The sequence below is a fragment of the Podarcis muralis genome, chromosome 4, assembly GCF_964188315.1.
Source record: "Podarcis muralis chromosome 4, rPodMur119.hap1.1, whole genome shotgun sequence".
Taxonomy (NCBI): Eukaryota; Metazoa; Chordata; class Lepidosauria; order Squamata; family Lacertidae; genus Podarcis; species Podarcis muralis.
The window spans coordinates 48,193,632-48,208,780 of record NC_135658.1 but is presented as its reverse complement, the minus strand read 5'-3'; the positions used below and the strand labels follow the sequence as shown (position 1 = coordinate 48,208,780).

Genomic DNA, 15,149 nt, shown 5'->3' with positions numbered 1-15,149 from the left:
TTTTTGTTTTCAATCCCTCCACCACCATTATCCATTCTGTTTCCTGGCTTTCATCACATGGCACACCCAATCCACTTTTGACGAATTCCTTATCCTTTTCATATTTGCAAGTATTCAAGGTTCCAAGAAAGCCTAATTTATAACATGGAGGAGGTTGCAGATTTCTGGCACATGCAGTTGTGCAGATGTTATTCCTTAAGGAAGTCTATCTTGATTGCTTGTGTGAATAATGGCTCAGAGCTGGCATAGTGCCAAGAGTTCTCTCATAGCTGAATGTATAAAACTACTCTCCTACTGAAAGAAGGCCCCCAGTAGGATAATATATTATTACGCATGATTCAAATTACAGGATCTGCAGCAGGGGAGCTAGTGGCTGAATAAGGACAAGCACACACGGAATACTGATGATGGCATGATGGAATCCATCATGCATTGAAAGAAGCTTCATTTTAGCATTTAAATCCTCTGTATTCTTTTCAAAGTGACTATACTGATGATTACACAGATGAACGTAATAAACTAATCATGCCTATTTGTGATTTAAAAAAAAAATACATCAAAGACGAGTTCCTGCAGTATTTTTATTTTGAAATAAAGCTGTGCTTTCTTACTGAGTACTTGAAGCCCACGAGCTATAATTCAATAAGACAATATTAAATTCGTCCCCTATCTGATCCTGTTCCAGCGATTAGGATACTGTAGAACAAAACTTGTTTCATTCGGTTATGTGGTCTGAAATCTCTGCGTTCCACAGTATTCTGGGCTGTTTTTAAGTCACTTGCACAACAAATTACTTTACCCACAAAGAACTAAACCCACATGTTTGACACATTATTGGCTTGCCAAGCGTTTTCCTTTTATAAAGAAGCACTGTTCATGAAACAATGCATAAAAAAGGAAGGGAGGAGAAAGAAGGGAGGTATTTAGCACCATTGTTTGCTTGCAGAAAAAGTCTCATCCAGGGAAAGAGCTATTATTTGGGGGATTAATATGCAAGTGTTAAACACAAAAAAACTATAACCAGTGACGGAGTCTATATATTGCTTTGCTCAAAATAGCCTCAAGCCAGCTCTCATCTTAACTTCTTTTCACACACTCTTGTATTCAGTTATTCTGGCAAAAGGGATGCTAATCAGGTGCTTTGTGCAGGGGGCGAGAGGAGTGGGAATGAAATTTGTTCAGAAATGACCTCAATCCTTTTCATTAATAAAATCACATCTAGGCAGAAAAGTGGCAGAAAATTAAATGCAGCACGAACGTGGTTCAGATGTGACATATACGTGCAAGAAAAGAGAATAGAATGTGAAGAGATTATGCAGCATAAGAAGTCTGGAAGCATTCTGAGAAATGCTTAAGTGCAGAGCGATCTTATGCTGCAGCAACCTCTTTACCCCATGCTACCTTCCCAAGTCTTGAAAGAATGTTGTAATGGAGGAAAGGTTTTTGATGCACACAATATGAAGCAATATATCCCTATTATTAGAGAAGTAAAGCTGTTTTAAAAGCTACATAAGGCCACAAAACCCCCAACACAAGTGAAATAGTGCCCATGGTTATCAACACCTCCCTCCTCCTGAGACAACAGAGAGTTAAAGCACACACACACACACCTCACAGCATCTGGGAAAATGCAGCCACCATTTTGCATAGTGATTCAAATTATGCTGGCAGAATAATTAATTGAGCGACCTAATCTCAGGGAGGGGGGGGGGGAGAAAAAGGATACATTAAATAAAGTTCATTACTGCATGATGTAAATGAGTTTCTCACCAATGATGTCACTGATTGGCTGAGATGTGGAGCTGGTTTCGAACAGTGCAGCTTGGCCGGATTGGCTGCTAGCTCTTCTGGTTACTGCCTGCTTGGGCAGCGCTTGAACCAGACACTTTTCTGCCTCTCTTGTTGTCGTATGAAGCAAATCATGTTCAGCCCAGCTGTGTCTCCATAGTAGTGGCACCCTAAGAGATTCTCCCTCTTGCTTCCCACAGCTCATCTGTAAGGCGGTCGCTGCTGTGAAATACCAGCCTTTGGCACGGAGCCCAGACTACGTTGTTAGATCCGTCTATAATACAGAAAAGACATTTTTTTAAATAAAAAAAAAGCAGTTCTTTCACCAAATTGCATCCTAAGAAGGATTAATAACCCCCGATTGCAGCTGGTTTGTATAGTTTGAAATTATGTCGCTCAGAAACTTTCTAAAATACAGGAGGTGACCTATAGCAAATGAGAGTAACGTTGGCTCTCTGAGAAATAAAGGCAGGAAGAAAAAGCAAGCAAGACGCTTCTTTGTTTACCTTGATTACAAAATTCTTCATTTCACTGTAAGGACTGTGACCGATTTCTTGGCACAGACCCAACCCTTTTGATTTTTTTTTTTAAAAGAAAAAAAGAGCTAAAGCGCTGGGGTTTTTTCCTATTTGCACCCGTGTAATTTTTCTATTTAAGACAAGGGATCTTAATTAGTATTCTGTTTAAGTATGCAAACTGAAGCGGGGCCATGATACCAAACGAAACGAAACAAAAAAAAATCTGTATTGTAAGAGAAAGGAGGGGAAAAAAATCTGTACAGCTTTTACAGTTCAGCTGTCTGACTCTCTGGGAAGGAGAAGCGGGGGAAATGCAGTGATATCAACTTTGCCAGACAATGGAGTACCTACAGGCTTTCCCCCCCAGACATGTCTTTTATAACCAGTCAGTATTATGTGCTGCAGACAGTGGCCAATCAGTAAGCTCCTTTCTACAGCCGTGACACAATAGGTGCAACTGGCCACACTGTCCTCCTAGCCCCTGACAGCAGTTCAGGTTCATTTACCGTGTGCTGGAATACGTGTCCGCCTTTAATATTTCAATTTTTTTTAAAAAGCCATCAGCAGCGGCATCCTCCTTTGTTTTAACTATAATTACATCAGCCTAATTACTGTGTATGAGCTGCAGTACCACCGTTCCAAAAAAAAAAGGTCGCATTGACGTCACCCGATATAAATGTGCATGAACGCGGCTGGTGATTTAAATAATAAAATGCATCAATTGCTTATGCTTCTCACCCCCACCCACACCACCCATCGGTGCTTCCATCCTTTAACTAAATGAATTGAGAACACATGGGGGAAATGCAGGATCTGCTTTCAAACCTTCTTTCCTTCCTCCATTTATTTATTTATTTATTTAACCTTGCCTTCCCCATTTTTCATTGTAGCCTACTGCTAAGAAACCGAAAAGACAAATATGCTTCAAGTCGGCAAATGCGCAGATAGATAGGGCAAAGCCAAAGTATTGCCCCTAACTAGATCCTGGGAAATATATCTGCATGTGCACCATCACAGACCCACAGAAGTGTGATGATCGTTAGATGCATAGGGTGGCTATATATGTACGTATCCAACGGTTTGATAATTAATAGACTCCGTTGTAGCCATCCCGGAAACTATTCATCTGGCCAAAAGATTAAATCATCACTTTTCATGTATTAGTTCAATATAATTGGTCACGTTTGGGGCGGGTGGGGTGGGGTGGGCGAAGAGCTGTCATGCTAATTTTTGTGGTTTTATGCATGGGATTTACATATTCATGAAGAGAATAGCTGTGATGACCACCGACAGAGCAGAATGAAAAGAAAGAGCACAATTCTTCAGAATACAGATTGCTTGTCCACACACACACACACACACACACACACACACACACACACCAAGAAGGTAAATGATGTAGCATATGGCAACAAGAAGAGGAAGCTGTCTGGCTTTATTCAAACCTCAAGATTTCTATGGTTTACGAACCTCTGAATATAGGCATAAGGTGCATTTATATTATTAATTACCTTTGTCTGATAGCAGGAGGAAAAGAATACTGCTTAGACCCGTTTGCTCCACATGTTCATTGTTATAAATTACACACGCATACAAATATGGATTGTTAGTTGGCATTTTATTAGAGAGGCATAAAATGCTTACAACAGAGAAACGCTTCTCCATGTCCCGTCCCACCCCACCCTTGGTTAAATTAACCATTTTTAGATCTGGTTTGTACATGGAATTGTATATTGCAATTAAGATTTATTTATTAATACATACATACATACATACATACACGAATTCGTTCCATAGCATGGATTGTCATAAACTCAACTAAGCACTAGGGGGGAGGGGGGTCAGTTTGGTACTCATTTTCAAGCGAAAGTTCAAAATTCGCACTTCCCGAAATAATATGCAAACAGAAACACAGCTATCCTCTTCAAAATTTGCACGTCTTCAATTTTTGTGGTGCAGTTCTTCGACAAAAAGTGTGTACAAAATGCATATATCTGGGGAAAGTGTGCAAAATGTGCATAAAAACACATTAGTGAAAATTCATCATAAGGGAAATTACAAAAATATGCACATTTGGAGATATACACCATATAAAATGGATGAATTTCCTTGAAAACTTCTTTTAAAAAATCACAAATGGTTGTAGAAATGTGACAAACTTAACCCAAGTCTTAAAAAAATAGGAAACTAATCGAAATCGAAATTGACACTTTCCTGCATTGCTACTAAGAATCCACATGTCCTCTCTCTGCAAATGCAGGTGTTAAATCAGGGGTCAGCAACCTTTTTCAGCCGTGGGCCGGTCCACCGTCCCTCAGACCATGTGGTGGGCCGGACTCTATTTTGAGGGGGGAAATGAACGAATTCCTGTGCCCCACAAATAACCCAGAGATGCATTTTAAATAAAAGCACACATTCCACTCATGTAAAAACACCAGGCAGGCCCCACGAATAACCCAGAGATGCATTTTAAATAAAAGGACACATTCTACCCATGTAAAAACACGCTGATTCCTGGACCGTGTGCGGGCCAGATTTAGAAGGTGATTGGGCCAGATCTGGCCCATGGGCCTTAGATTGCCTACCCTTGTGTTAAATGAATAACCTGAAGTACATTTTATTTGTATTTTAAGATGCACAATTCAGTTCATATACATATTTTTTCTTTGTTTTAAAGGCAACATATCTGGTTTTTGTATAGTTTGCAAATGAGACATGTTCCAAGCCAGCCAGTGACAAATAGTATAAGGTTTTAAAGGGGTCTATCTGAAGGTCGCCCACTTTTTTTTAATCTTTCCATTTTTATATTCTTGCCATAGCATGACTGCCAACTAATTACTGATCACTGCTCCATTAGCAGTCTTACTTTGAACAATTTACAATCAAATATGAAAATAAATAATATAGACGAAATCTGGAGGAAAAGCTAATTAAGCAGTGAACTAATTTTTATTCCTTTAAAAATCAGCCTGACATACAACATGGATAGAAAAGCATGTGCAGATAACTTTCTAGGAAAGCAACTTGATATATTTAGCCCTAAATAGAATCATGTAACCAGTTGGCACTGCAGGTCTCTAGATCAACCAATGACCAAAAGCGGATACTCCACCCTATATGCCCCTATATATTAAGCCACATTTTCCGGATAATAGTGTGTCACAAACACAGAACAGCAGGGAAGTGTGTTATCGACTTGCTGGTAGCCAATGATTTAATCAGACATCTATAGTAGGGCAAGATCCAGCCCAGGTGTGGAGTGATCACTTGAAATCAGTGGGGCTTATAGATGCCTAACTCTATCTAGATCATGCCCATTAGATTCTATATGGTAGATAACATTGAAAAAAATAATTGAATTATCTCATACATAATGTAGCATAATAAAGACTAGCAGTTATGGTTATAATTCAGTTTCCACAAGTCAGATGAGTTTTCAGGTCTTCTAATTTATACAATTAAGAGTGCTCAAATTAAAAAGGTTCATGCATCACATTAAATCATGGTTAAAAATAAACAATAGTTAAAAATAAACCGTGGCTTAATGTGAATGAGCAGAGTGCAGGGTCATGCTGCTGAAAGGTCCTCATTTTGCTCCTTCCCCACTCCTGCTGCTGCCATGCCAGAGAAACGCAAACAAACCAGAGGCTGGCCTCATCTGATAGGTGAATCCGCACACTGGTGGTTTGTTCTTCTCCAAACACAAACAAGCAGAACATGAACAGAACAATACTCTCCTCACCACTCTTCCCACCTGTGATTCCCAGCCACTGGTATATTGCCTACAACAGTGGAAGGAGAATATAATATTATCCTCCATGTCTAATCTGCAAAGCAGAACTTTCTTTTGTCAGCTCTGCACCTTCCAATATTTAGGTTTGTTGGATGTCCCCAGTTCTAGTGCTATGAGAGGGAGAGAATTTCCTCTCTGTATCCACGTTCTCCAACCATGCATAATTTTATAGACCTGTCATTTTCCCTCTTGCTCACTCTTCTGTCCTCTAAGGTAAAGGTAAAGGTACCCCTGCCCGTACGGGCCAGTCTTGACAGACTCTAGGGTTGTGCGCTCATCTCACTCTAGAGGCCGGGAGCCGGCGCCGTCCGCAGACACTTCCGGGTCACATGGCCAGTGTGACATCGCTGCTCTGGCGAGCCTGCACCAGCGCAGCACACGGAACGCCGTTTACCTTCCCGCTTTTGAAGCGGTACCTATTTATCTACTTGCACTTTTAGGGGTGCTTTCGAACTGCTAGGTGGGCAGGAGCTGGGACTGTAGACGGGAGCTCACCCCGCCGCGGGAATTTGAACCGCCGACCATGCGATCGGCAAGCCCTAGGCGCTGAGGATTTACCCACAGCGCCACCCGCGTCCCTTCTGTCCTCTAAAAAGCCCCAAATGTTGCAACTTTAACTCATAGAGGAAATGGAAAGAGGCAAGTCATCTTGAGCCTGCTAATGTATTTCCTCAATGGGTTATTAAAACTTCCTACTGCATGCTTAGACAACATCTGCCTCCTGCTCACATCTTCATTCACAGGGCAAGTTACACTATCTGTAGCTTCTGTTCGTTTGATGTATGATTAGAACACTCATTGGCACTCCAACTGTTCCAATTTTCCTGGAGCAGCCACAGTTGAGAGTCCTGACCTGACTACAGTGGTACCTCTGGTTGTGAACTGGATCCATTCCGGAGCCCCGTTCGCAACCTAAAAGGAACGCAACCCGCATCTGTGCATGCGCGGGTCGCGATTTGCCGCTTCTGCGCATGCACGGGACATCATTTTGCGTGTCTGCGCATGTGTGAGCGGCAAAACCCGGAAGTAACCCTTTCCAGTACTTCCGGGTCGCCGCGGGACGCAACCTGAAAAGATGTAACCTGAAGCAGGTATGACTGTATATCATTTTTCTCAGTCTTTTTGTGTGCACTTATACAGGCCCACACCTGTATATCAAGGTTATGTTAGGAGAGAAGAGCAAATCCTACCTACTGCACAGGAAAACCATCTGAATACAGAAGTCTCATCTCTAGTTCATCCGTTCCATACTCAGATAAGGGCACCCCTCCCTACAGCACACTGTAGTAGAAACTTGATTCAGAGCTTGCCCCTAGCTCCCATTTCTTTAGAGTATAGGGGCTTGTGTCTCCCAAACCACACTAGCACCCCAGCCAGGCTTACCCATGCACCATCTGCTACCATTTCCACCAGGCTGAGAGTGCTGGCTTCAAACCTAGCAGTGGTAAGACTACAAATCCTTCTTACCTTCATATCTACAATAGCCCAAGGATTAATTTCCTGCCCTGCATTATACAAGGCAAGCTATTGTGAGTGGAGGTGTTCATTATTAGATCCGTCACAAGAAGCATGTGTCTCACTTATGCTCTGAACCACCCTTTAAAGCTAGGCCCATCCTACAATAAGAAGTTTCCATTTTTTGTTAAGTCACAGCTATATAGAATGAGAACACTATGTGGAGAGCCCAGTCAAAATCCTGCAGCTGTTGCTGGTGCGTTGGCACAGTATAGGCCACGGGGTAGGCCTCTTAGCAGACTAGGAGCCCTGCAAATAAATCAGCTGTTGGATCTTTAGCATTCTTTGTCCCACCTACTCTGGAGGGCTTCTTTAAGTCTTGAGACCCAGGAGCACCAGTGCAGCTTGGCAATGCTAGATTTTGAGGGGGTTCTTTAACCAGGAATGCTATGTTTGTAGGTCCAACTGCTCATTCTGTTGAGGGGAGTTTTGGACTTCTGTCCTAAAATTCTGTCTTGGTCAGTATCATTGCCCAGGAGGAATGAGGAAGGGAAAGGCTTCAACTGAAGAGAGGCCCAACTTTCTTTCCTGCACTGTAGCAATTATCCAGTCAGCGCTAGCCTCTCAACCTGCCTAGCGGCCAACTAGTGAGTATATTCTTCCTATAGAGAAACAAGGGATTCCACCTGATGTCAAGCACAGAGAACAGGTTTAGCTCTTATTCAAGTCACTTATCGGTATGTCAGAGAGGATGTCAGCAGTTGGGTTCATATAGCCGCATGTGGTGGGAATGCAGGCCTGTACAACTATTTTGGAAATTCATATTTGAAGAAGTTTCTTGTATTACAGGACAGGTTGATCCAAGGCTAGCTTTATTAAATCTGTTTATGGATGACCATAATAATTTATTTTTAAAGGACCTACTAATCTTTTTCATGTCTGCAGCTAGAAATATACGTAATTACACAATCCAGAAAACAGCTATTCTTAACTCTGCTAGAGGCATGGTGGGATAGAATATGAAATATAGCCGTTACGATCATAAGAGCACTCAGGAACACAAAGGCCAAAGATGATCTTGAAATGGTACGGTACATGTTTATTCAATATGCTGAAAAGCCCAATGTTGTCCCCTCACCAGCAGCTATCCATAGCTCACTCTGGGACAATCTGTTAAGGAAGAGAGCAGAAGACCCTTATTGTTTGACTGTATCATTTACTTTGTATATGCATTGAATATTTCTTGCTGGGTATCAATATATGGGGATTGTTTGTTATTTGTATTTTTTGAAACTGAAAAATAAAGAAGTTAAAAAAGCACAGAGAACAGAATACTTGAGCTGTATACCAAAGCATGTTTTGGGAAAGTAGATGCTGTGACTTTAAAGAAATGTGTGTTGATAAATTGCCCTTGGCCTGCACATGTGGAATTGTTGAACAGAAGGGCCCTGAAAATGTTTATAGTACAACACTGTTTAAAGGAAAACTAGGGATCGTAAATAAAGACCCAAAAAAGAAAGAAAAACAGAAACTTTTGCAAAGAAAAAAGAAACTCAACATAAACGACCACAAGATTAAACAATATTTAAATATAAACAGAAGACATCTAGATTTAATAAATATACGGTAATTGAGGCAAGTAAAGCATTTACTGACAAAAGCAAGAAAACCAATAAACTCTTGGCTCACTGTCTAGAGAGAAAGTAATAAATGATTCCTCTGGTGATGTCCAAGGAGGATCTACAGAAACTTACTAACTTTAATAAACAACTTATTACCACATTAGTAACTTTTATTAAGCTATCAGTTGAATAATCCAGTTCATCCAACATTAAGCAAATTATTTTTAAAAAACAGCAAATAGTTAACATTATTGGAGGACAGGCAACTTCCCAGTTACAGAAAAACACACAACGTGCACACACTTAAATTCCCTATCCAAATACCGTATTTTTTGCTCTATAAGACTCATTTTTCCCCTCCTAAAAAGTAAGGTGAAATGTGTGTGCGTCTTATGGAGCAAATGCAGGCTGCGCAGCTATCACAGAAGCCAGAACAGCAAGAGGCATTTCTGGTTTCACTGCGCAGCGATCCCTCTTGCTGTTCTGGCTTCTGAGATTCAGAATATCTTTTTTCTTGTTTTCCTCCTCCAAAAACTAGGTGCGTCTTGTGGTCTGGTGTTTTATAGCCTGAATTTAGATTTACTAATACCTCCACTAATTAGTCTCCTTCATAAACTTCAAATTCTGGACACATTGACTAAAGCCATGATTATGCTTCTACAAAAGTTCAGTAAGGACCAGCCCTCCAAGTATGCAGACCAATTGGGTGGTGGACTGTGTCACAGGACTAGGAAATGACTGACCCACATTAGCTAGGAATCCAAAATCCCAGTACATGACTTGCCCTTAAAATGCTGCCAGCCTGTGAAAATGCATTAGATAAGTGAGAGTGACATAATGTACAAGTGAACATCCAGCTAAAGTTTGCTCAGTGGAAAAAAAGATATTATTGACTCTTCTAAGGCAACCTTAGCATGTCGGCTTCTCCTTACAGAACAGCCACACTTAATGTACGATATCACTGTCTTATCCGCTAAATTAGTAGCATTATATATTGCAACACCACCTCATTAACTGGAAACTATAGCCACTTAGGGGCAACCCTGGTTGTATAATTACAAGTTTCGTGCTTGGATTCCTCTTACTCGTTTCCCAGCTCACCTCTCATGCTGGAAGAAGGCAGGAGAGGGGCAATCCTAATTAATGCACATTGAAAATCACACACAAGGATTTAGCTGCGTGATGCCCCTAAGAACCAGCAGGGGATGCTAAAAGATTTAGCTGCTTAGCAATGTACACCTTACTGTTGATGGTAAGACACAATACATTTGATATTCTACCTACGCTTTCACCCAGGGCACATGTAAGGTTAATAAGAAGTTGAAAGAAAAGCATGCTGGTCTAGGTCTCCAGGATAAAGGCACAAGCAGCCTGTCACAGCCAGTCCTCAACCTTCTTGACTGACTCAAGTTATTGCCATGCATCTGATAGCAAATGATGATCTGATGTTAGCTATTCAAAACAGACTACTGCAAGAGTCTCTGTGGTTTGGTTTAAACAAGTTAAGGAGTATTATAAGAGAGCTCTTCAGTTGCTCCAAGTAAATAATTTTCTATGCAGCTCTTGGTGCATGTCTGAACATGAGCAGCAGAAACCTTTGCATTCAAATCCTCCATAGCTTAAAAAAAAACTTTGTAGGATTCTCTTCACAACGAATGGTCCTTCAGAAATCTCATAACTAAGACAGAGCCTTCCCCATGCGTAAATTAAATTCCAAGGATGAAACAAAAACATAGTTGGTCACCCACATCTGAGTTACCTTCAGTGTGTGAACTGAAAGTCTTGTGTGCTGATCCCTTGGTTGCTATTGCCAAAAAAAGAAACTGAAGGAAAACCTGGAGGTGCAGAAATGCATGGGATGAGGAAACAGAGGCAACAGAGAAAGTGGAAAGAGAAAACTGATGATCAGATGATAATTTTTCAGTTAACCATGTGGCAATGCTGACCTTCTAACCTGAAGTGGTGCAAAGAGAGATCACTAGGAGGTGCAGAGTGAAAAGGGATGGTGATCAGATGGCAATACAGAAAGTTGTGGTGGAAAAGGGTTAACAGATGGAATTCAGAGGAAAACCCAAGAAGGAGTGCTATAAAGAGGAGATGAGGAGGGTCTAGAGAAGAAGGAATAATATGAACTGTTGTGTTTGCAGGGAAACCTTAACAACACTAGAGAGACAAGCAGGTTTGTTGTTGTTGTTTAGTCGTTTAGTCGTGTCCGACTCTTCGTGACCCCATGGACCAGAGCACGCCAGGCACCTCTGTCCTCCACTACTTCCCGCAGTTTGGTCAAACTCATGCTGGTAACCTCGAAAACACTATCCAACCATCTCGTCCTCTGTCGCCCCCTTCTCCTTGTGCCCTCCATCTTTCCCAGCATCAGTGTCTTCTCCAGGGAGTCTTCTCTTCTCATGAGGTGGCCAAAGTACTGGAGCCTCAGCTTCACGATCTGTCCTTCCAGTGAGCACTCAGGGCTGATTTCCTTAAGAATGGATGCGTTTGATCTTCTTGCAGTCCATGGGACTCTCAAGAGTCTTCTCCAGCACCATAATTCAAAAGCATCAATTCTTCGGTGATCAGCCTTCTTTATGGTCCAGCTCTCACTTCCATACATCACTACTGGGAAAACCATGGCTTTAACTATACGGACCTTTGTTGGCAAGGTGACGTCTCTACTTCTCAAGATGCTGTCTAGGCCTGTCATTGCCCTTCTCCCAAGAAGCAGGCGTCTTTTAATTTCGTGGCTGCTGTCACCATCTGCAGTGATCATGGAGCCCAAGAAAGTAAAATCTCTCACTGCCTCCATTTCTTCCCCTTCTATTTGCCAGGAGGTGATGGGACCAGTGCAGTGTCCAGATGGGACAAGCAGGTATGGCACTCCTATTCAGTGCCATTGCCAGGTCCTAAGCCTTCCTGTTCAACCTGTGGCATCCATTCTGTAGATTATTCACCTATGCTCTAGTCTATTTGAAGTTAGATACAATTACTTCACATCTATTCTATTATACCTTGACCAGCCTTAATCAACTGCATTTGTTTAAATGGAAATAACAGCATGTCAGCATTTCTGAGCAAACAAGTTACTCAAGCAATTGTTTTGATGGTTCTTAAAGCCAGCATTTTAGTTTGCTTGTTTCTGGAAAATGAGCACAACGTTTGCCTTATAGTCATTATGCAAGAGGGTGCTTGAAAGGCTTCCGAATAAAACTCAATTGTAGCATTTATATTTGTTAGAATAAATGTCAAATAAAGAACATTAGTAGTTTGCATGAATGCAAAGAAAATCCTAAAAATATTATTCCATGATAGGCTCATTATGCTTTCCAAATGCTACCATATTAGTAACAAGCAACAATTATGAAACATTCCTATATAAATACAACATATCCAGAGGCCAAGGTTTCTGCAGCAGAGAAGATCTACCTTACACTGCAGTTATAAGTGGCAGCTGGAACATCAGGCAAAAAACTTTTTTAAAAAAATCTCTGCCATCATTGGTCAAAGGCTTTCTCCCAGTGAATCTGATGTGGTGGCGGTGTGATTTTCTAAGGTCATATAAACAGCAAACTCATAGCAAAATGTATTACCGTATTTTAAAAGAGAATTGGGGAGGAGTTAGCAGCCAGCAGCAGTTCTACTTAGATGATTGCAGTTTATGGGAGCTCGTGTACTGGACTCGTAAGCAGGGGTATTTGCAAGAGCATTTAGCGGAGAGTTTGAGGGGGATGTCTGGAGCGCTGTCTGGACCTGAACCAATGGATTCAACTTACAAGAACGGAGATTCTGACTAAACACCAGCTGTTCAACAGGGGAATGAGGTGGTGGGCTCTCTTGCACTGGATGTTTTAAAGCAGAGGTTGGATGGCCATCTGTCATAGATGCTTTAGTTGAGATTCCTGATTTGCAGGGGGTTGGACTAGATGATCCTCGGGATACCTCCCAACTCTTACAGTTCTATGATTCTGAAACAAAGGGGGTGAGGTTTCACTTGACCTACTTTAATGGGAGAGCAGTTGATTGAAGGAAGACATGAACAAGACTAGAGAAATGGCACATTTTTTCAAATCACTTCTTCAGTACTTTCTGCCAAAATTTATGTTGCCAGAAGAAATACTGGACATCCCATGAGGGTGCTTTCTGGGATCCTCTCAAGTGTGGAATGCATCGCAAGTGCCCACGTTTTCCACCTCTCCTTAATATGCATTAGCACTAAACAGAGAATGTGCATCGCGAAGAAAGATGCATTAAAGCCAGCATTGGCTTCAGAAAATCCCGCATTGCTTGAAATACAATCAGATGTTATTTTGTGGCAGTATTAGGATTATATTTCTAATAAACACCACAAACAGTTTTAATAGCAGGAATGGTTTTTCTCTTACATAAGCAGAAGTAACTTAAACCAGCTGAGCCTGAGAACATAATGGAGGCCTGCAGTGTCTGAATTTGGCTTTAAACTATTCACTGCATATTGTTGGTCACTGATGACACCATATGGAACCTGATTCAGCCTTATGCTAAGCTACAGTGCACTCCTAACTATGTGTACTTAGAAGTTAGCCCTATTGGATTCAATGGGGCTTATTCCTGTGTAAATGGGCTTAGAATTGCAGCCTAAGAGTCTGAATACCTTCACTGTATCAGTAGCTAGAGCCAGCTGGGAGAGCTTCTTTCTAATAAGCTTTTAAAAATAATATTGGCTGGCTTGCAGATAATATATATTTAGCAGAGTAAAAATAACTTGGAAGCTGGAGTTTAACCTACCACCCATCATCTGTCTCATACAGATATCCCCAGCATTGCTTTAAAAAAAGAGTAACGTTAAATACACAGGAGTCCCACTGGTAAAGAGAGAGAAAATGTTCCTTTACTTACAGTTACTTCACATTCACAAGCATGGCTTTGGATTCTCAGTTAACATAATGAGAGGAGGTTTTCATGCCTGCCTCGTGCAGCAGAAGAGGGAAGACAGAAGAGCAAGCAGGAGGAAGGGGCAGAGCTTAGGTGCTCACTGGGAAACCCCAATGTGTATTTCTCCTCACTGTATCTGCAAGTTTCAACCCAGCCTTCTACTGACTGAAGCCATGCAAGGTTTGTATACCAACACTTTCTACCACCGTGCTAAACTGTGTATAGAACAGGATAAGAAGTCATAGCCCTGTTAATGCAAACACTGCGAAAAGCTACAGATTTAGTGTGCAGTGTTGCCGTCATGCTTGATTATATATCCATTGTGTTGCCCACAATAGCCAGTCAATAACTGAACAGTTCAAAGGGTCTTATTTAAACATACCCTGTTTTCCACCCATAATGGATCCACAATGCAGCTAATAATTGTGACATTTATTTAAAAATACAACATTGATTTTTATATTTGCCTGTTATTATTTAAATGCTTAGTTGATTGATCAAGCCAGGAATTAAAATGTATCTTGGGTAACCAGGTACTGAAATGTTAAGCTCTGTCCCACTGCCCATTGTACAATTCCCACACAGAGAGACACATGTGCGCAAATAAATCCTGGGGGTGGGAATGTGCCGCTGGCAGGCAATGGACACTCATGCACCAAGCTCTAGCTGGAGCTGGGAAGGGAAGAAGCAGCAAATACAATATTTGTACTCATCGTTGACTGGTGTTGGGAAGAAGTAAGGAAAAAAGGATGGAAAACAGCATAAAAACTATGGCAGAGAGGAAAAACAGCTGAAAACTAAAACAGATTAAAACAATTGAAAAAACCTGAAGGGTGGTGAAATGACATGCCAAGTGAGCCTATCTGGGGCTGATATTCCACAGCTGAGGTGCTACCAATGAAAAGGTCCTTTCTCCCTTAGCCACCCACAACACTTCACTTGGTGGGGACACTCTTAGAATGACTTCCCAGGATATCAAAGACTACATAGTTGGTTTTGGAAAGAAGTGGTCCTAAAGGTACCCTGGTCCCAAGGCATGAAGAACCTTTAAGGCCAAAACCAGCACCTTGA

The 15,149-nt window shown here is 41.4% G+C and overlaps 1 protein-coding gene across 3 annotated transcripts in view; it reads right to left on the bottom strand.

Moving 5' to 3' along the window:
• USP25 (ubiquitin specific peptidase 25) overlaps positions 1-15,149 on the bottom strand; it is a 306,082-nt gene that overhangs the window by 200,832 nt on the left and 90,101 nt on the right. For all 3 annotated transcript variants that reach the window (XM_028726941.2, XM_028726942.2, XM_028726943.2), the window contains one exon: positions 1,771-2,062. The gene's annotated coding sequence lies outside the window, so the exon portion shown is untranslated. The remainder of the gene's footprint in view (positions 1-1,770; positions 2,063-15,149) is intronic.